An 18,517-nucleotide genomic window follows, 5' to 3' on the forward strand; every position below is an offset into this window, starting at 1 on the left:
ATACAGTATTGATTCCAGTTACATTCTCAATAGACTCTATGATAATCCTCTCACCGCGTATATTAGTATCTTTTCCTTCAATGCGGAACGTACACTCTTTGAGATATCTCCTATTTTCATGAACATAAGTTCCCTTCCTTCCAAAAGAATTATTCCCATTCTTACTTCCGGAATCCATTCCAACTCCAGAACTTCCCGGTGCGTTGGTCTGAGAATCATTCATTTGGCTTTCAGACATATTCTGAAAAACAAATCAAACACACCGCAAACCCCCCCTTTTCCTGCGCGTAAAAGGCAGGAAAGGGGGAATATACGAAGTGTTCGTGCACAAATAGCAATGAATATGAGTACTTTCCATCAATAATTACTACCAGAAACAGTTCATCAATTAAATATTTGGCGTTAGACTCACCAAAACATCAAATCATCGGGAGCTCCAGGAATGTAAACACTAATGTGAAGGGTGTAAATATTCACTATGTTAATTTTTTGTTGTTTATTGGAAGACTGTGTATAATGAAACAAAGACAAATTTTCAAAAATGACACAAGAAGTATTAACCTAATAACATATTTCAAATACACACTGAAATATAATATTAGTTATTTTTATTTCTATTGTAAATTTACAAACAGACTAACAGTCTTGGAAAAGAAGTTTTTGAAAGACAATCCAACTGTGATGTTAAAGGAAGATGTGCTGTTATTCAAACTGTGATAAATCGTATTCTTAAGATGTGTAATATGATGATTTTATAGACATTCTGATTTGTTTTGTTATTTCGTATGGTTTTATTCAATAAGGGAAAAAAAATAAAAAAATAAAGGCGCCAGACTCAAGGGTAATACCTTCCTTCAGTGAGGATGAGTCGAATCCCACACCTGACACTATGTTTTTGTCGTATGAATTTTATATAACTGTAATGATAACTCAGTGAACAGTTATCAAGAAAAAATAAGATTGACGAATAATGATTTTTCAGGCCAATCTGTACACAATTTTCTGAAGAAATGAAATTAATCTAGCGTGTTACTATTATTCAGTTGTACTGTAGGACCCATGCTTTCGGTTTTGCTCTTACTTTCTCTATTGAATTGAACCATTGGCTGTTGATATTAATTTTTACATATGTATGTATCAAAGGAAGAAAAGTATGTTGCCAGATAAATGTCATTCCGTCTTCAACATGGAAATAACGACTTGTCTAGCCGGGTCTGATAAAACATTCTGTGCATATTAACGAATGTCTTGTTCCGATGTAATATACTGCAAATAACCGATTGTAAGACTAACATCAATACGTAGGGCGGTACTCCGGACGACCACGTCAACATATAATAATGTAAGTAAAAGAAAAAATGGCAGCAGTGGGATTCGAACCCACGCCACAATGAGACTGTTACCTAAAACTAGCGCCTTTTTTTTATCTTTATTGAATAAAACTATACGAAATAACAATACAAATCAGAATATCTATAAAATCATCATGTTACAGAAATTAAGAATATACACTTTATCACTGTCGGGGTTAGGTAGTCGTCAATATCGATAATTGATTGAAATGGTTCAATAATATCGAGAGAAAACACGGACTCGAACGATACAAGTCGTGTACACGCCGTACGACCAAGATACAAATGAATAATTATCATTTTCCTGTCTTGCCGTCTCTGATCTAGAGAGGAGAGAAAGTACGATTAATCTTCTTTGAACATTTGAAAGTTCATTTCCAAAATTTCCTCTCCGGCAATTCATTTATTTTCATCTTGATGACCAAACACGTGAACATTTACATCTCCCCGTTGCAGTGAACCAATATGTAACCGATGGAGTACTTATACATAAATTTGGATTGATTAAGATAAGTCAGGTTGGCCGAGTGGTCTAAGGCGCCAGACTCAAGGGTAATACCTTCCTTCAGTGAGGATGAGTGTTCTGGTCCACGAATGTGGGCGTGGGTTCGAATCCCACACCTGACACTATGTTTTTGTCGTATGAATTTTATATATGTATAATGATAACTCAGTGAACACTTATCAAGAAAAAATAAGATTGACGAATAATGACTTTTCAGGCCAGTTTGTACACAATTTTCTCAAGAAATGAAATTATTCTGGCGTGTTATTATTATTCATTTGTACTGTTGGACTCGAGCTTTCGGTTTTTGCTCTTACTTTCTCTATTGAAGTGAACCATTGGCTGTTGATATTAATTTTCACATATGTATGTACCAAAGGAAGAAAAGTAAGTTGCCAGATAAATGTCATTCCGTCTTCAACATGGAAATAAAGACTTGTCTAGCCGGGTCTGAAAAAACATTCTGTGCATATTAACGTATGTCCTGTTCCGATGTAATATACCACAAATAACCGATCGTAAGACTGTAACATCAATACGTAGGGTGGTACTCCGGACGACCGCGTCGACAGATAATAATGTCAGTAAAAGAAAAATATCATTGGCAGCGGTGGGATTCGAACCCACGCCTCAATGAGACTGGTGCCTAAAACCAGCGCCTTATTTTTTTCATTGTAAAAATATTTTATTCATTAATATTTACAAGGTTGTGTTTAACCGGACAATACCCGGTTTTACAAATTCAACGAATATATGTATATATATGTATTTAAGCATGACGATATATATTAGCGTGAACATTAGTTCATGTCTTTTATATATATACATATATATGTAAGCATGACGATATTTATGAGCGTGAACATAAGTTCATGTCTTTTAGATATACTTAATTTTGAATTTAGCCAAAGTTAGCCAATACATGTTAGAAGAAAGGAAGAAATAAAAATAGATAACAATGCTTTCTGCATACAAACACAGTTGTACATGTATCAAGTTGTATTTATATAAACAATGTCTACAACTAGTCACAATAATTAGGCAAGAACATTTTCCTTTCATTCATGTTAAAAATCAAAAATGAAACACAAGTGAATCCATCTCTAGTCGTAAGAGTGGATTTCTATTAAGAAAATATTTATAAAACTGGTTCATTTTGTTTTTCACTCTATATAAAGCAAAAGCATATTCAATGTATCTCTGAATTGTATATTTGAAAAAACGGACTGTTTCGATATTTTTGTTTTCAAACACTTTCAAATTACGTGATTTATAAATGACAAGTCTAGCTACACAAATCATGTAGTTCAAAAAGTATGTATTTATAAGCTTTGAAGTATTCAAATAACCTAGTAGGATAAGTTGTTCGTAGTCTATAGAGTTCACAATATCTGCAGAACAATTCCTAAACATGTCAAATAATAAATCCTTTAAATAGTTGTGAAGTGGTCTCTGAAATGAACAAGGGACCCACAGATGAGACAAGTCTTCTGTTGATTGATTACAGGCCTTACATATCTCATTATCTACAGTACCTATTTTATTTAATTTTTCAAGGGTAAATATAGAGCGATGTATCATGCGATAGTACAAACATCGGCAATCAGGCGTTAACGTTTCTTGATTGACAAGCGAGTATAAGCGTGTAAATTCTAGTTCAGGATGAAACTCCGCCCACTTCTTCTCGGCCGTAGGCTGTTCCCACGATAAAGATAAAATGACTGAATAGAAATTCTTAGTTGTACATGTATTGAAGAAAATTTCTTTGTCATTTTCGTCGATAATTTTGAGTATCGGGGTTTTGTCACCTTGGGGATTATTTACAGTTTTTACGTGTTTGTGCCATTCTAAAGGAATCGAAACGAGAATCTTTTGTAAGGATAACGCTATGTGTTCGGCATTCTCATCTGGATTATGCGATTGGATTATTTCGATTATTGCATTCGGATTTAGAAAACCTGGTACCACTTCATAGGATATGTGCTTTACTAGAAACAAGCCTGCATCTATGAAATTTTGAAAGAGGAGCATTTTATTGTTATACTTAATCTCTGGATTACAAAAAATTGGGATATTATAAATCTGGTGTGGTTCCATTTTGAAGCTGATTTTATGTTTGATTCTGTAGAATGATTCCATCATTTCTTGATAAAATACCGGAAGTTGCTTAAGCTGGCTGTTATTTAAAACCAAATGGACAATATTTTCGGCAACATCAAGATTATTGATATTTGTTATGAAATAGCTAAATGCACTCTTCCAAAGAGCAGTGCAATTAGGGTCTAAATATTTTTTTAAGAAATTTTAATCTAAATGCTTGCATTTTTAAGTAAATATCTGGTATGTTTAAGCCACCATTAGCCTTTGCACCTATAATTGACTGGTATTTAATTAAAGGTGGTTTCCCTTTCCATAAAAAATTTAAAACTGCTGACCGGAGTTCAACTTTAATAATTTCAGGCAGGGGACAAACTGTTAGCGTATAATATAAACGCGACATGATCAAAGTAGAGACGACAGTTGCGCGACCATGGAGGGTTAGCTGACGCTTGTTCCAAAGGGAGAGAATGGACTTAATTGTTTGAATTTTGTCTCTCCAATTAAGATATTCACAAGAAACTTTATCTTTACCAACGTAAATACCTAAAACTTTTGTAACATTTTCACTTCGTTTAAGTTTTAGATTATACAATTCTTGATCCGATAATTTACCGGCTCCGAGACACATAATTTCTGATTTATCTTTATTAATTTTAGCACCTGAAGCCTGACAGTATAAGTCAAGGACCTCAAACACTTCACCTATAGACTCTTTGTCGGAAGTAAATATATTAGTATCATCGGCATGTTGAAAAACTTTACCCTCTTTCTCTGAATTGTGAATTTTAACACCTACAATATTTTTGTTTTTAATTATAGCCTGTCCGAGAGGTTCAGCGGCCAAGACGTACAAGAGAGCAGAAACGGGACAACCCTGCTTAATTGAGTTTCTAATTTTTACGTATTTAGTTTGGAATCCGTTGCATTTAATACTGCCGCTTACGTCATTATTAAAAAATTTTATCCAACGAATAAAATTTGGCCCGAATCCGAATTTTTCCAAAGCAAGATAGAGATATTCGTGATCGAGTCGATCGAATGCTTTTTCTTGATCAACCTTAATCAAATACGCTTCTAAGTTGTCGTTCTCAATGACTTCTATAATGTCTCGTATGCTGGACGTTGTATCCGCGATATCGCGACCGGTTACACAACATGTCTGTGTTTCGGAGATGATACTAGGCAGAACGATTTTTAGGCGATTCGACATAACTCTTGCCAGAATTTTGTAATCGACGCAAAGTAGTGAAATTGGACGGAAGTTTTTAAGATTATTTTTATCTCCTTTATTTTTGTAAACAAGATTCATCACACCATGGCGCATAGATCTAGAAAGGATTTGTTCATTTTCTATAACTTTGAAAATCTTCATCAAAATTTCACCGAATAAATCGAAAAATTTGCAAAAGAACTCAACTGTTAAACCGCAGGGACCAGGTGACTTATTTTTAGCCATCCCGAATAAGGCCGAACGAATCTCGTCTAGAGTTACCTCAGATTCCAATATTTGCATGTTTTCTTCTGTAATTTTTTCGGAAATATAGTCAAGTATCTCCGCTGCCTTATCCTTATTAATTTCAGTACAAGAGTACAAGTTTTTATAAAATCTGTGGATTTCGTTCAAAATGTCGTCGGTGTTTGTGAGTAAGTTACCGTCGGGAGTTTTGAGTTCTTTTATACAGTTATTGTTTTGCCTAAACTTTTCTAATTCAAGAAAATACTTAGAGTTTCGATCGCTTTCGATCGCCCAATGGGCTTTGGACCTGAGAATGGCACCTCTACATATATCATGTTCATACTCTTTAAGTTTCATTTTGGTTTCTTCAAACTTAGTAACATTAAAATTTATATTACTTGCCGCTTGGACGGACATTTTTTCATATTCACGCTGTAGTTTAAAATATTCTGACTTTTCTGACTTTCTTTTATTCGTAGCAAAAAGCTTTGAAATTTGCTTAATTTTGAATTTTAAATTATCATACCACACCAGCGGTTCACTATTATATAAGTGACATTTCTTTTCATTTTCGATTAAAGTACGAATTTTTTCAGTGAACATAACGTCTTCTAATAACATGTTGTTGAAAATCCAAAGGCTGGGGCCACGCTCTACATCTACAAAGTCGACACGCATCACGACGGCGGAGTGGTCGCTAAACGTATTGTGTTTGTAATAAACATTTTTGACAAATTGTGACAAAACCCTAGAAATAAAAATGAAATCTATACGGCTTTGGCATAATTTATCACTAATAACTCTGCGCCACGAGTAACAACGGACAGAATGGTTTCTAGCTCTCCAAATATCATAAATATCACTGGTCTCGCATAATTGTACTAAACATTTAAAAGCATTATCTTCTATGTGAACTGACCTTTCTGGGCGGTCGAGTTTAGATAATGAGTTGTTAAAATCTCCGAGTAAAATGGTATTTTCTGACATGGGGATATTTTTTGATATTTTCTCAAAAAAGGCAACCTTTTCTTTCACGACATTTGGAGCATAACAAGTTATTATATCCAATTCTCTATCGTCAACTTTTAACTTAATATGTAGATACCTGCCGTGTCCCAGCGCCTTAGACCGCTCGGCCACGCTACCTAGATGTCTAAATGTCAGAAATTTTCAATATTTATACATGTATAGTCTATGGCAAACTGTGATGCACTGTCGGGGTTAAGTAGTCGTCAGTATCGATAATTGTTTGAAATGGTTCAATAATGTCGAGAGAAAACACGGACTCGAACGATACAAGTCGTGTACACGCCGTACGACCAAGATACAAATGAATAATTATCATTTTCCTGTCTTGCCGTCTCTGATCTAGAGAGGAGAGAAAGTACGATTAATCATCTTTGAACATTTGAAAGTTCATTTCCAAACTTTCTTCTCCGGCAATTTATTTATTTTCATCTTGATGACCAAACACGTGAACATTTACATCTCCCCGTTGCAGTGAACCAATATGTAACCGATGGAGTACTTATACATAAATTTGGCGCCAGACTCAAGGGTAATACCTTCCTTCAGTGAGGATGAGTGTTCTGGTCCACGAATGTGGGCGTGGGTTCGAATCCCACACCTGACACTATGTTTTTGTCGTATGAATTTTATATATGTATAATGATAACTCAGTGAACAGTTATCAAGAAAAAATAAGATTGACGAATAATGACTTTTCAGGCCAGTCTGTACACAATTTTCTCAAGAAATGAAATTATTCTGGCGTGTTATTATTATTCATTTGTACTGTTGGACTCGAGCTTTCGGTTTTTGCTCTTACTTTCTCTATTGAAGTGAACCATTGGCTGTTGATATTAATTTTCACATATGTATGTACCAAAGGAAGAAAAGTATGTTGCCAGATAAATGTCATTCCGTCTTCAACATGGAAATAAAGACTTGTCTAGCCGGGTCTGATAAAACATTCTGTGCATATTAACGTATGTCCTGTTCCGATGTAATATACCACAAATAACCGATCGTAAGACTGTAACATCAATACGTAGGGTGGTACTCCGGACGACCGCGTCGACAGATAATAATGTCAGTAAAAGAAAAATATCATTGGCAGCGGTGGGATTCGAACCCACGCCTCAATGAGACTGGTGCCTAAAACCAGCGCCTTAGACCGCTCGGCCACGCTACCTAGATGTCTAAATGTCAGAAATTTTCAATATTTATACATATATAGTCTATGGCAAACTGTGATGCACTGTCGGGGTTAAGTAGTCGTCAATATCGATAATTGTTTAAAATGGGTCAATAATGTCGAGAGAAAACACGGACTCGAACGATACAAGTCGTGTACACGCCGTACGACGAAGATACAAATGAATAGTTACCATTTTCCTCTCTTGCCGTCTCTGGTCTAGAGAGGAGAGAAAGTACGATTACTCTTCTTTGAACATTTGAAAGTTCATTTCCAAACTTTCTTCTCCGGCAATTTATTTATTTTCATCTTGATGACCAAACACGTGAACATTTACATCTCCCCGTTGCAGTGAATCAATATGTAACCGATGGAGTACTTATACATAAATTTAGATTGATTATGATAAGTCAGGTTGGCCGAGTGGTCTAAGGCGCCAGACTCAAGGGTAATACCTTCCTTCAGTGAGGATGAGTGTTCTGGTCCACGAATGTGGGCGTGGGTTCGAATCCCACACCTGACACTGTGTTTTTGTCGTATGAATTTTATATATGTATAATGATAACTCAGTGAACAGTTATCAAGAAAAAATAAGATTGACGAATAATGACTTTTCAGGCCAGTCTGTACACAATTTTCTCAAGAAATGAAATTATTCTGGCGTGTTATTATTATTCATTTGTACTGTTGGACTCGAGCTTTCGGTTTTTGATCTTACTTTCTCTATTGAAGTGAACCATTGGCTGTTGATATTAATTTTCACATATGTATGTACCAAAGGAAGAAAAGTATGTTGCCAGATAAATGTCATTCCGTCTTCAACATGGAAATAAAGACTTGTCTAGCCGGGTCTGATAAAACATTCTGTGCATATTAACGTATGTCCTGTTCCGATGTAATATACCACAAATAACCGATCGTAAGACTGTAACATCAATACGTAGGGTGGTACTCCGGACGACCGCGTCGACAGATAATAATGTCAGTAAAAGAAAAATATCATTGGCAGCGGTGGGATTCGAACCCACGCCTCAATGAGACTGGTGCCTAAAACCAGCGCCTTAGACCGCTCGGCCACGCTACCTAGATATCTAAATGTCAGAAATTTTCAATATTTATACATATATAGTCTATGGCAAACTGTGATGCACTGTCGGGGTTAAGTAGTCGTCAATATCGATAATTGTTTGAAATGGGTCAATAATGTCGAGAGAAAACACGGACTCGAACGATACAAGTCGTGTACACGCCGTACGACCAAGATACAAATGAATAGTTACCATTTTCCTCTCTTGCCGTCTCTGATCTAGAGAGGAGAGAAAGTACGATTAATCTTCTTTGAACATTTGAAAGTTCATTTCCAAACTTTCTTCTCCGGCAATTTATTTATTTTCATCTTGATGACCAAACACGTGAACATTTACATCTCCCCGTTGCAGTGAACCAATATGTAACCGATGGAGTACTTATACATAAATTTAGATTGATTATGATAAGTCAGGTTGGCCGAGTGGTCTAAGGCGCCAGACTCAAGGGTAATACCTTCCTTCAGTGAGGATGAGTGTTCTGGTCCACGAATGTGGGCGTGGGTTCGAATCCCACACCTGACACTGTGTTTTTGTCGTATGAATTTTATATATGTATAATGATAACTCAGTGAACAGTTATCAAGAAAAAATAAGATTGACGAATAATGACTTTTCAGGCCAGTCTGTACACAATTTTCTCAAGAAATGAAATTATTCTGGCGTGTTATTATTATTCATTTGTACTGTTGGACTCGAGCTTTCGGTTTTTGCTCTTACTTTCTCTATTGAAGTGAACCATTGGCTGTTGATATTAATTTTCACATATGTATGTACCAAAGGAAGAAAAGTATGTTGCCAGATAAATGTCATTCCGTCTTCAACATGGAAATAAAGACTTGTCTAGCCGGGTCTGATAAAACATTCTGTGCATATTAACGTATGTCCTGTTCCGATGTAATATACCACAAATAACCGATCGTAAGACTGTAACATCAATACGTAGGGTGGTACTCCGGACGACCGCGTCGACAGATAATAATGTCAGTAAAAGAAAAATATCATTGGCAGCGGTGGGATTCGAACCCACGCCTCAATGAGACTGGTGCCTAAAACCAGCGCCTTAGACCGCTCGGCCACGCTACCTAGATGTCTAAATGTCAGAAATTTTCAATATTTATACATATATAGTCTATGGCAAACTGTGATGCACTGTCGGGGTTAAGTAGTCGTCAATATCGATAATTGTTTGAAATGGGTCAATAATGTCGAGAGAAAACACGGACTCGAACGATACAAGTCGTGTACACGCCGTACGACCAAGATACAAATGAATAGTTACCATTTTCCTCTCTTGCCGTCTCTGGTCTAGAGAGGAGAGAAAGTACGATTACTCTTCTTTGAACATTTGAAAGTTCATTTCCAAACTTTCTTCTCCGGCAATTTATTTATTTTCATCTTGATGACCAAACACGTGAACATTTACATCTCCCCGTTGCAGTGAACCAATATGTAACCGATGGAGTACTTATACATAAATTTGGATTGATTATGATAAGTCAGGTTGGCCGAGTGGTCTAAGGCGCCAGACTCAAGGGTAATACCTTCCTTCAGTGAGGATGAGTGTTCTGGTCCACGAATGTGGGCGTGGGTTCGAATCCCACACCTGACACTGTGTTTTTGTCGTATGAATTTTATATATGTATAATGATAACTCAGTGAACAGTTATCAAGAGAAAATAAGATTGACGAATAATGACTTTTCAGGCCAGTCTGTACACAATTTTCTCAAGAAATGAAATTATTCTGGCGTGTTATTATTATTCATTTGTACTGTTGGACTCGAGCTTTCGGTTTTTGCTCTTACTTTCTCTATTGAAGTGAACCATTGGCTGTTGATATTAATTTTCACATATGTATGTACCAAAGGAAGAAAAGTATGTTGCCAGATAAATGTCATTCCGTCTTCAACATGGAAATAAAGACTTGTCTAGCCGGGTCTGATAAAACATTCTGTGCATATTAACGTATGTCCTGTTCCGATGTAATATACCACAAATAACCGATCGTAAGACTGTAACATCAATACGTAGGGTGGTACTCCGGACGACCGCGTCGACAGATAATAATGTCAGTAAAAGAAAAATATCATTGGCAGCGGTGGGATTCGAACCCACGCCTCAATGAGACTGGTGCCTAAAACCAGCGCCTTAGACCGCTCGGCCACGCTACCTAGATGTCTAAATGTCAGAAATTTTCAATATTTATACATATATAGTCTATGGCAAACTGTGATGCACTGTCGGGGTTAAGTAGTCGTCAATATCGATAATTGTTTGAAATGGGTCAATAATGTCGAGAGAAAACACGGACTCGAACGATACAAGTCGTGTACACGCCGTACGACCAAGATACAAATGAATAGTTACCATTTTCCTCTCTTGCCGTCTCTGGTCTAGAGAGGAGAGAAAGTACGATTACTCTTCTTTGAACATTTGAAAGTTCATTTCCAAACTTTCTTCTCCGGCAATTTATTTATTTTCATCTTGATGACCAAACACGTGAACATTTACATCTCCCCGTTGCAGTGAACCAATATGTAACCGATGGAGTACTTATACATAAATTTGGATTGATTATGATAAGTCAGGTTGGCCGAGTGGTCTAAGGCGCCAGACTCAAGGGTAATACCTTCCTTCAGTGAGGATGAGTGTTCTGGTCCACGAATGTGGGCGTGGGTTCGAATCCCACACCTGACACTATGTTTTTGTCGTATGAATTTTATATATGTATAATGATAACTCAGTGAACAGTTATCAAGAGAAAATAAGATTGACGAATAATGACTTTTCAGGCCAGTCTGTACACAATTTTCTCAAGAAATGAAATTATTCTGGCGTGTTATTATTATTCATTTGTACTGTTGGACTCGAGCTTTCGGTTTTTGCTCTTACTTTCTCTATTGAAGTGAACCATTGGCTGTTGATATTAATTTTCACATATGTATGTACCAAAGGAAGAAAAGTATGTTGCCAGATAAATGTCATTCCGTCTTCAACATGGAAATAAAGACTTGTCTAGCCGGGTCTGATAAAACATTCTGTGCATATTAACGTATGTCCTGTTCCGATGTAATATACCACAAATAACCGATCGTAAGACTGTAACATCAATACGTAGGGTGGTACTCCGGACGACCGCGTCGACAGATAATAATGTCAGTAAAAGAAAAATATCATTGGCAGCGGTGGGATTCGAACCCACGCCTCAATGAGACTGGTGCCTAAAACCAGCGCCTTATTTTTTTTTTTTTTTTATCTTTATTGAATAAAACAATACTATATAACAATGCAAATCACAATGTCTATAAAATCATAATATTATACAATTGAAGACTATACAATTTATCACAGTTTGAATAACAACACATCTTCTTCTAACATCACAATGGGATTGTCTCTCAAGAACTTTTTATGAAAGACTGAAAGTCTGTTTGTAGATTTACAATACATATAAAAATAACCAATGTAATGTCTCAGTGTGTATTTGAAATATGCAATTAGGTTAATACTTCGTGTACCATTTTTGAACATTTGTCTTTGTTTCATTATACACAGTCTTCCAATAGACAGCAAAAAATTAACAAAGTGAACATTTACACCCTTTACACTGGATGATACACCCAACAAAAATAACGTCATATAAGTATGTTCCTGTATTAAGTTCACCTCTGATTGTACAAATAGTGTCTCTAAAATATCAAATACGAAATCATGAAAGTTAACAAGTATGTCACATGTTAGAAAAATATGAAATAAAGTTTCCTCTTCACAGTCACAGTTTTGACACACATTGCTGTCTATTATTCCTATTTTACATAGTTTAACATTAGTAAAAATCTTATTGTGACATAACTTGTAATCTAGATCAATACATTCAGATGGTTTCCAGAAACTATGTATCTGTTTCCAAACAAAACAGAAATCACTTTCATGAATATCACATTGTTCACACCAAAATTCATAACATTTAGGTTTAATAAAACACTTTTGTAACAGTAACGTATAAAATCTTTTTGTTTTACACAACGACATGTCACATACTTTATTGTCAAACTGAACATAGAATTGAGACAGATCATCATTTTTCACATTACATTTTGTCAAAATAACTTCTTTCCACTCGACAGGAATGTGATTCAATAATAACATATACAATTTTCTGACAATGTTAAAAGTAACATCTATTTCTTTTTCTCTCATCATATCAAAAATTGCATGAACTGGCAAAAATCCAGGTATAGCTTCATATGAAATATCTTTAATTTGAACAATACCAGCTTTTATGAAATATTCCCATTCTTTACCAGACACAAACTTAGAACTATTATAAAACAGTGGTTGATTATAAACATCAGAGTCTCCTATATTAAAAGTTATATCTTTTCTAATACACTGCCATGCTTCCAACATTTCTCTGTACACATGCGGTAAACATAATAAATCCTTTTTGTTTAAAAACAAAAATAGAACTGACCTCGAAAGATTCATACAATGCACTCTTCTCAAAAAATAGCTAAAGGTACTTTTCCAAATACAATTGCATTCAGGATTTAAAAATCTCCCTAAAAATTTTAATCTAAATGATAACATTTTTAAATATATATCTTGAAAATTCAAGCCACCATCTTGTTTCATACCAGTAATAGTTGCATATTGTACTAAATGAGATTTAGAATCCCACAAATCCCACAAACCAGCGCCTTAGACCGCTCGGCCACGCTACCTAGATGTCTAAATGTCAGAAACGTTCAATATTTATACATGTATAGTCTATGGCAAACTGTGATGCACTGTCGGGGTTAAGTAGTCGTCAATATCGATAATTGTTTGAAATGGGTCAATAATGTCGAGAGAAAACACGGACTCGAACGATACAAGTCGTGTACACGCCGTACGACCAAGATACAAATGAATAGTTATCATTTTCCTCTCTTGCCGTCTCTGATCTAGAGAGGAGAGAAAGTACGATTAATCTTCTTTGAACATTTGAAAGTTCATTTCCAAACTTTCTTCTCCGGCAATTTATTTATTTTCATCTTGATGACCAAACACGTGAACATTTACATCTCCCCGTTGCAGTGAACCAATATGTAACCGATGGAGTACTTATACATAAATTTGGATTGATTATGATAAGTCAGGTTGGCCGAGTGGTCTAAGGCGCCAGACTCAAGGGTAATATCTTCCTTCAGTGAGGATGAGTGTTCTGGTCCACGAATGTGGGCGTGGGTTCGAATCCCACACCTGACACTATGTTTTTGTCGTATGAATTTTATATATGTATAATGATAACTCAGTGAACAGTTATCAAGAAAAAATAAGATTGACGAATAATGACTTTTCAGGCCAGTCTGTACACAATTTTCTCAAGAAATGAAATTATTCTGGCGTGTTATTATTATTCATTTGTACTGTTGGACTCGAGCTTTCGGTTTTTGCTCTTACTTTCTCTATTGAAGTGAACCATTGGCTGTTGATATTAATTTTCACATATGTATGTACCAAAGGAAGAAAAGTATGTTGCCAGATAAATGTCATTCCGTCTTCAACATGGAAATAAAGACTTGTCTAGCCGGGTCTGATAAAACATTCTGTGCATATTAACGTATGTCCTGTTCCGATGTAATATACCACAAATAACCGATCGTAAGACTGTAACATCAATACGTAGGGTGGTACTCCGGACGACCGCGTCGACAGATAATAATGTCAGTAAAAGAAAAATATCATTGGCAGCGGTGGGATTCGAACCCACGCCTCAATGAGACTGGTGCCTAAAACCAGCGCCTTAGACCGCTCGGCCACGCTACCTAGATGTCTAAATGTCAGAAACGTTCAATATTTATACATGTATAGTCTATGGCAAACTGTGATGCACTGTCGGGGTTAAGTAGTCGTCAATATCGATAATTGTTTGAAATGGGTCAATAATGTCGAGAGAAAACACGGACTCGAACGATACAAGTCGTGTACACGCCGTACGACCAAGATACAAATGAATAGTTATCATTTTCCTCTCTTGCCGTCTCTGATCTAGAGAGGAGAGAAAGTACGATTAATCTTCTTTGAACATTTGAAAGTTCATTTCCAAACTTTCTTCTCCGGCAATTTATTTATTTTCATCTTGATGACCAAACACGTGAACATTTACATCTCCCCGTTGCAGTGAACCAATATGTAACCGATGGAGTACTTATACATAAATTTGGATTGATTATGATAAGTCAGGTTGGCCGAGTGGTCTAAGGCGCCAGACTCAAGGGTAATATCTTCCTTCAGTGAGGATGAGTGTTCTGGTCCACGAATGTGGGCGTGGGTTCGAATCCCACACCTGACACTATGTTTTTGTCGTATGAATTTTATATATGTATAATGATAACTCAGTGAACAGTTATCAAGAAAAAATAAGATTGACGAATAATGACTTTTCAGGCCAGTCTGTACACAATTTTCTCAAGAAATGAAATTATTCTGGCGTGTTATTATTATTCATTTGTACTGTTGGACTCGAGCTTTCGGTTTTTGCTCTTACTTTCTCTATTGAAGTGAACCATTGGCTGTTGATATTAATTTTCACATATGTATGTACCAAAGGAAGAAAAGTATGTTGCCAGATAAATGTCATTCCGTCTTCAACATGGAAATAAAGACTTGTCTAGCCGGGTCTGATAAAACATTCTGTGCATATTAACGTATGTCCTGTTCCGATGTAATATACCACAAATAACCGATCGTAAGACTGTAACATCAATACGTAGGGTGGTACTCCGGACGACCGCGTCGACAGATAATAATGTCAGTAAAAGAAAAATATCATTGGCAGCGGTGGGATTCGAACCCACGCCTCAATGAGACTGGTGCCTAAAACCAGCGCCTTAGACCGCTCGGCCACGCTACCTAGATGTCTAAATGTCAGAAACGTTCAATATTTATACATGTATAGTCTATGGCAAACTGTGATGCACTGTCGGGGTTAAGTAGTCGTCAATATCGATAATTGTTTGAAATGGGTCAATAATGTCGAGAGAAAACACGGACTCGAACGATACAAGTCGTGTACACGCCGTACGACCAAGATACAAATGAATAGTTATCATTTTCCTCTCTTGCCGTCTCTGATCTAGAGAGGAGAGAAAGTACGATTAATCTTCTTTGAACATTTGAAAGTTCATTTCCAAACTTTCTTCTCCGGCAATTTATTTATTTTCATCTTGATGACCAAACACGTGAACATTTACATCTCCCCGTTGCAGTGAACCAATATGTAACCGATGGAGTACTTATACATAAATTTGGATTGATTATGATAAGTCAGGTTGGCCGAGTGGTCTAAGGCGCCAGACTCAAGGGTAATACCTTCCTTCAGTGAGGATGAGTGTTCTGGTCCACGAATGTGGGCGTGGGTTCGAATCCCACACCTGACACTGTGTTTTTGTCGTATGAATTTTATATATGTATAATGATAACTCAGTGAACAGTTATCAAGAAAAAATAAGATTGACGAATAATGACTTTTCAGGCCAGTCTGTACACAATTTTCTCAAGAAATGAAATTATTCTGGCGTGTTATTATTATTCATTTGTACTGTTGGACTCGAGCTTTCGGTTTTTGCTCTTACTTTCTCTATTGAAGTGAACCATTGGCTGTTGATATTAATTTTCACATATGTATGTACCAAAGGAAGAAAAGTATGTTGCCAGATAAATGTCATTCCGTCTTCAACATGGAAATAAAGACTTGTCTAGCCGGGTCTGATAAAACATTCTGTGCATATTAACGTATGTCCTGTTCCGATGTAATATACCACAAATAACCGATCGTAAGACTGTAACATCAATACGTAGGGTGGTACTCCGGACGACCGCGTCGACAGATAATAATGTCAGTAAAAGAAAAATATCATTGGCAGCGGTGGGATTCGAACCCACGCCTCAATGAGACTGGTGCCTAAAACCAGCGCCTTAGACCGCTCGGCCACGCTACCTAGATGTCTAAATGTCAGAAATTTTCTATATTTATACATATATAGTCTATGGCAAACTGTGATGCACTGTCGGGGTTAAGTAGTCGTCAATATCGATAATTGTTTGAAATGGGTCAATAATGTCGAGAGAAAACACGGACTCGAACGATACAAGTCGTGTACACGCCGTACGACCAAGATACAAATGAATAGTTACCATTTTCCTCTCTTGCCGTCTCTGATCTAGAGAGGAGAGAAAGTACGATTAATCTTCTTTGAACATTTGAAAGTTCATTTCCAAACTTTCTTCTCCGGCAATTTATTTATTTTCATCTTGATGACCAAACACGTGAACATTTACATCTCCCCGTTGCAGTGAATCAATATGTAACCGATGGAGTACTTATACATAAATTTAGATTGATTATGATAAGTCAGGTTGGCCGAGTGGTCTAAGGCGCCAGACTCAAGGGTAATACCTTCCTTCAGTGAGGATGAGTGTTCTGGTCCACGAATGTGGGCGTGGGTTCGAATCCCACACCTGACACTGTGTTTTCGTCGTATGAATTTTATATATGTATAATGATAACTCAGTGAACAGTTATCAAGAAAAAATAAGATTGACGAATAATGACTTTTCAGGCCAGTCTGTACACAATTTTCTCAAGAAATGAAATTATTCTGGCGTGTTATTATTATTCATTTGTACTGTTGGACTCGAGCTTTCGGTTTTTGATCTTACTTTCTCTATTGAAGTGAACCATTGGCTGTTGATATTAATTTTCACATATGTATGTACCAAAGGAAGAAAAGTATGTTGCCAGATAAATGTCATTCCGTCTTCAACATGGAAATAAAGACTTGTCTAGCCGGGTCTGATAAAACATTCTGTGCATATTAACGTATGTCCTGTTCCGATGTAATATACCACAAATAACCGATCGTAAGACTGTAACATCAATACGTAGGGTGGTACTCCGGACGACCGCGTCGACAGATAATAATGTCAGTAAAAGAAAAATATCATTGGCAGCGGTGGGATTCGAACCCACGCCTCAATGAGACTGGTGCCTAAAACCAGCGCCTTAGACCGCTCGGCCACGCTACCTAGATATCTAAATGTCAGAAATTTTCAATATTTATACATATATAGTCTATGGCAAACTGTGATGCACTGTCGGGGTTAAGTAGTCGTCAATATCGATAATTGTTTGAAATGGGTCAATAATGTCGAGAGAAAACACGGACTCGAACGATACAAGTCGTGTACACGCCGTACGACCAAGATACAAATGAATAGTTACCATTTTCCTCTCTTGCCGTCTCTGATCTAGAGAGGAGAGAAAGTACGATTAATCTTCTTTGAACATTTGAAAGTTCATTTCCAAACTTTCTTCTCCGGCAATTTATTTATTTTCATCTTGATGACCAAACACGTGAACATTTACATCTCCCCGTTGCAGTGAACCAATATGTAACCGATGGAGTACTTATACATAAATTTAGATTGATTATGATAAGTCAGGTTGGCCGAGTGGTCTAAGGCGCCAGACTCAAGGGTAATACCTTCCTTCAGTGAGGATGAGTGTTCTGGTCCACGAATGTGGGCGTGGGTTCGAATCCCACACCTGACACTGTGTTTTCGTCGTATGAATTTTATATATGTATAATGATAACTCAGTGAACAGTTATCAAGAAAAAATAAGATTGACGAATAATGACTTTTCAGGCCAGTCTGTACACAATTTTCTCAAGAAATGAAATTATTCTGGCGTGTTATTATTATTCATTTGTACTGTTGGACTCGAGCTTTCGGTTTTTGATCTTACTTTCTCTATTGAAGTGAACCATTGGCT

At 36.6% G+C, this 18,517-nt stretch overlaps 18 non-coding genes across 18 annotated transcripts; 10 read left to right on the top strand and 8 right to left on the bottom strand.

Moving 5' to 3' along the window:
- The first annotated feature begins 1,865 nt into the window (after window positions 1-1,865).
- Window positions 1,866-1,979, top strand: Trnal-caa (transfer RNA leucine (anticodon CAA)). Its single transcript has 2 exons — window positions 1,866-1,903; window positions 1,934-1,979. It is a non-coding gene; the product is annotated as a tRNA-Leu (tRNA).
- Window positions 1,980-7,526: 5,547 nt separating this feature from the next.
- On the bottom strand, window positions 7,527-7,607 carry Trnal-uag (transfer RNA leucine (anticodon UAG)). The gene has a single exon. It is a non-coding gene; the product is annotated as a tRNA-Leu (tRNA).
- A 412-nt stretch (window positions 7,608-8,019) lies between these two features.
- Window positions 8,020-8,133, top strand: Trnal-caa (transfer RNA leucine (anticodon CAA)). The gene is made up of 2 exons: window positions 8,020-8,057; window positions 8,088-8,133. It is a non-coding gene; the product is annotated as a tRNA-Leu (tRNA).
- A 480-nt stretch (window positions 8,134-8,613) lies between these two features.
- On the bottom strand, window positions 8,614-8,694 carry Trnal-uag (transfer RNA leucine (anticodon UAG)). Its single transcript has one exon. It is a non-coding gene; the product is annotated as a tRNA-Leu (tRNA).
- Window positions 8,695-9,106: 412 nt separating this feature from the next.
- On the top strand, window positions 9,107-9,220 carry Trnal-caa (transfer RNA leucine (anticodon CAA)). Its single transcript has 2 exons — window positions 9,107-9,144; window positions 9,175-9,220. It is a non-coding gene; the product is annotated as a tRNA-Leu (tRNA).
- A 480-nt stretch (window positions 9,221-9,700) lies between these two features.
- On the bottom strand, window positions 9,701-9,781 carry Trnal-uag (transfer RNA leucine (anticodon UAG)). The gene has a single exon. It is a non-coding gene; the product is annotated as a tRNA-Leu (tRNA).
- A 412-nt stretch (window positions 9,782-10,193) lies between these two features.
- Window positions 10,194-10,307, top strand: Trnal-caa (transfer RNA leucine (anticodon CAA)). Its single transcript has 2 exons — window positions 10,194-10,231; window positions 10,262-10,307. It is a non-coding gene; the product is annotated as a tRNA-Leu (tRNA).
- A 480-nt stretch (window positions 10,308-10,787) lies between these two features.
- Trnal-uag (transfer RNA leucine (anticodon UAG)) lies at window positions 10,788-10,868 on the bottom strand. The gene has a single exon. It is a non-coding gene; the product is annotated as a tRNA-Leu (tRNA).
- Window positions 10,869-11,280: 412 nt separating this feature from the next.
- On the top strand, window positions 11,281-11,394 carry Trnal-caa (transfer RNA leucine (anticodon CAA)). The gene is made up of 2 exons: window positions 11,281-11,318; window positions 11,349-11,394. It is a non-coding gene; the product is annotated as a tRNA-Leu (tRNA).
- A 2,439-nt stretch (window positions 11,395-13,833) lies between these two features.
- On the top strand, window positions 13,834-13,947 carry Trnal-caa (transfer RNA leucine (anticodon CAA)). Its single transcript has 2 exons — window positions 13,834-13,871; window positions 13,902-13,947. It is a non-coding gene; the product is annotated as a tRNA-Leu (tRNA).
- Window positions 13,948-14,427: 480 nt separating this feature from the next.
- Trnal-uag (transfer RNA leucine (anticodon UAG)) lies at window positions 14,428-14,508 on the bottom strand. The gene has a single exon. It is a non-coding gene; the product is annotated as a tRNA-Leu (tRNA).
- A 412-nt stretch (window positions 14,509-14,920) lies between these two features.
- Window positions 14,921-15,034, top strand: Trnal-caa (transfer RNA leucine (anticodon CAA)). The gene is made up of 2 exons: window positions 14,921-14,958; window positions 14,989-15,034. It is a non-coding gene; the product is annotated as a tRNA-Leu (tRNA).
- Window positions 15,035-15,514: 480 nt separating this feature from the next.
- On the bottom strand, window positions 15,515-15,595 carry Trnal-uag (transfer RNA leucine (anticodon UAG)). The gene has a single exon. It is a non-coding gene; the product is annotated as a tRNA-Leu (tRNA).
- A 412-nt stretch (window positions 15,596-16,007) lies between these two features.
- On the top strand, window positions 16,008-16,121 carry Trnal-caa (transfer RNA leucine (anticodon CAA)). The gene is made up of 2 exons: window positions 16,008-16,045; window positions 16,076-16,121. It is a non-coding gene; the product is annotated as a tRNA-Leu (tRNA).
- A 480-nt stretch (window positions 16,122-16,601) lies between these two features.
- Trnal-uag (transfer RNA leucine (anticodon UAG)) lies at window positions 16,602-16,682 on the bottom strand. The gene has a single exon. It is a non-coding gene; the product is annotated as a tRNA-Leu (tRNA).
- A 412-nt stretch (window positions 16,683-17,094) lies between these two features.
- On the top strand, window positions 17,095-17,208 carry Trnal-caa (transfer RNA leucine (anticodon CAA)). The gene is made up of 2 exons: window positions 17,095-17,132; window positions 17,163-17,208. It is a non-coding gene; the product is annotated as a tRNA-Leu (tRNA).
- A 480-nt stretch (window positions 17,209-17,688) lies between these two features.
- On the bottom strand, window positions 17,689-17,769 carry Trnal-uag (transfer RNA leucine (anticodon UAG)). Its single transcript has one exon. It is a non-coding gene; the product is annotated as a tRNA-Leu (tRNA).
- A 412-nt stretch (window positions 17,770-18,181) lies between these two features.
- Window positions 18,182-18,295, top strand: Trnal-caa (transfer RNA leucine (anticodon CAA)). Its single transcript has 2 exons — window positions 18,182-18,219; window positions 18,250-18,295. It is a non-coding gene; the product is annotated as a tRNA-Leu (tRNA).
- Window positions 18,296-18,517: the final 222 nt, after the last annotated feature.

This window comes from Perna viridis, chromosome 6 (genome assembly GCF_037379345.1).
Source record: "Perna viridis isolate PV_CMFRI_1.1 ecotype Kerala chromosome 6, ASM3737934v1, whole genome shotgun sequence".
In the NCBI taxonomy this organism is placed as follows: domain Eukaryota; kingdom Metazoa; phylum Mollusca; class Bivalvia; order Mytilida; family Mytilidae; genus Perna; species Perna viridis.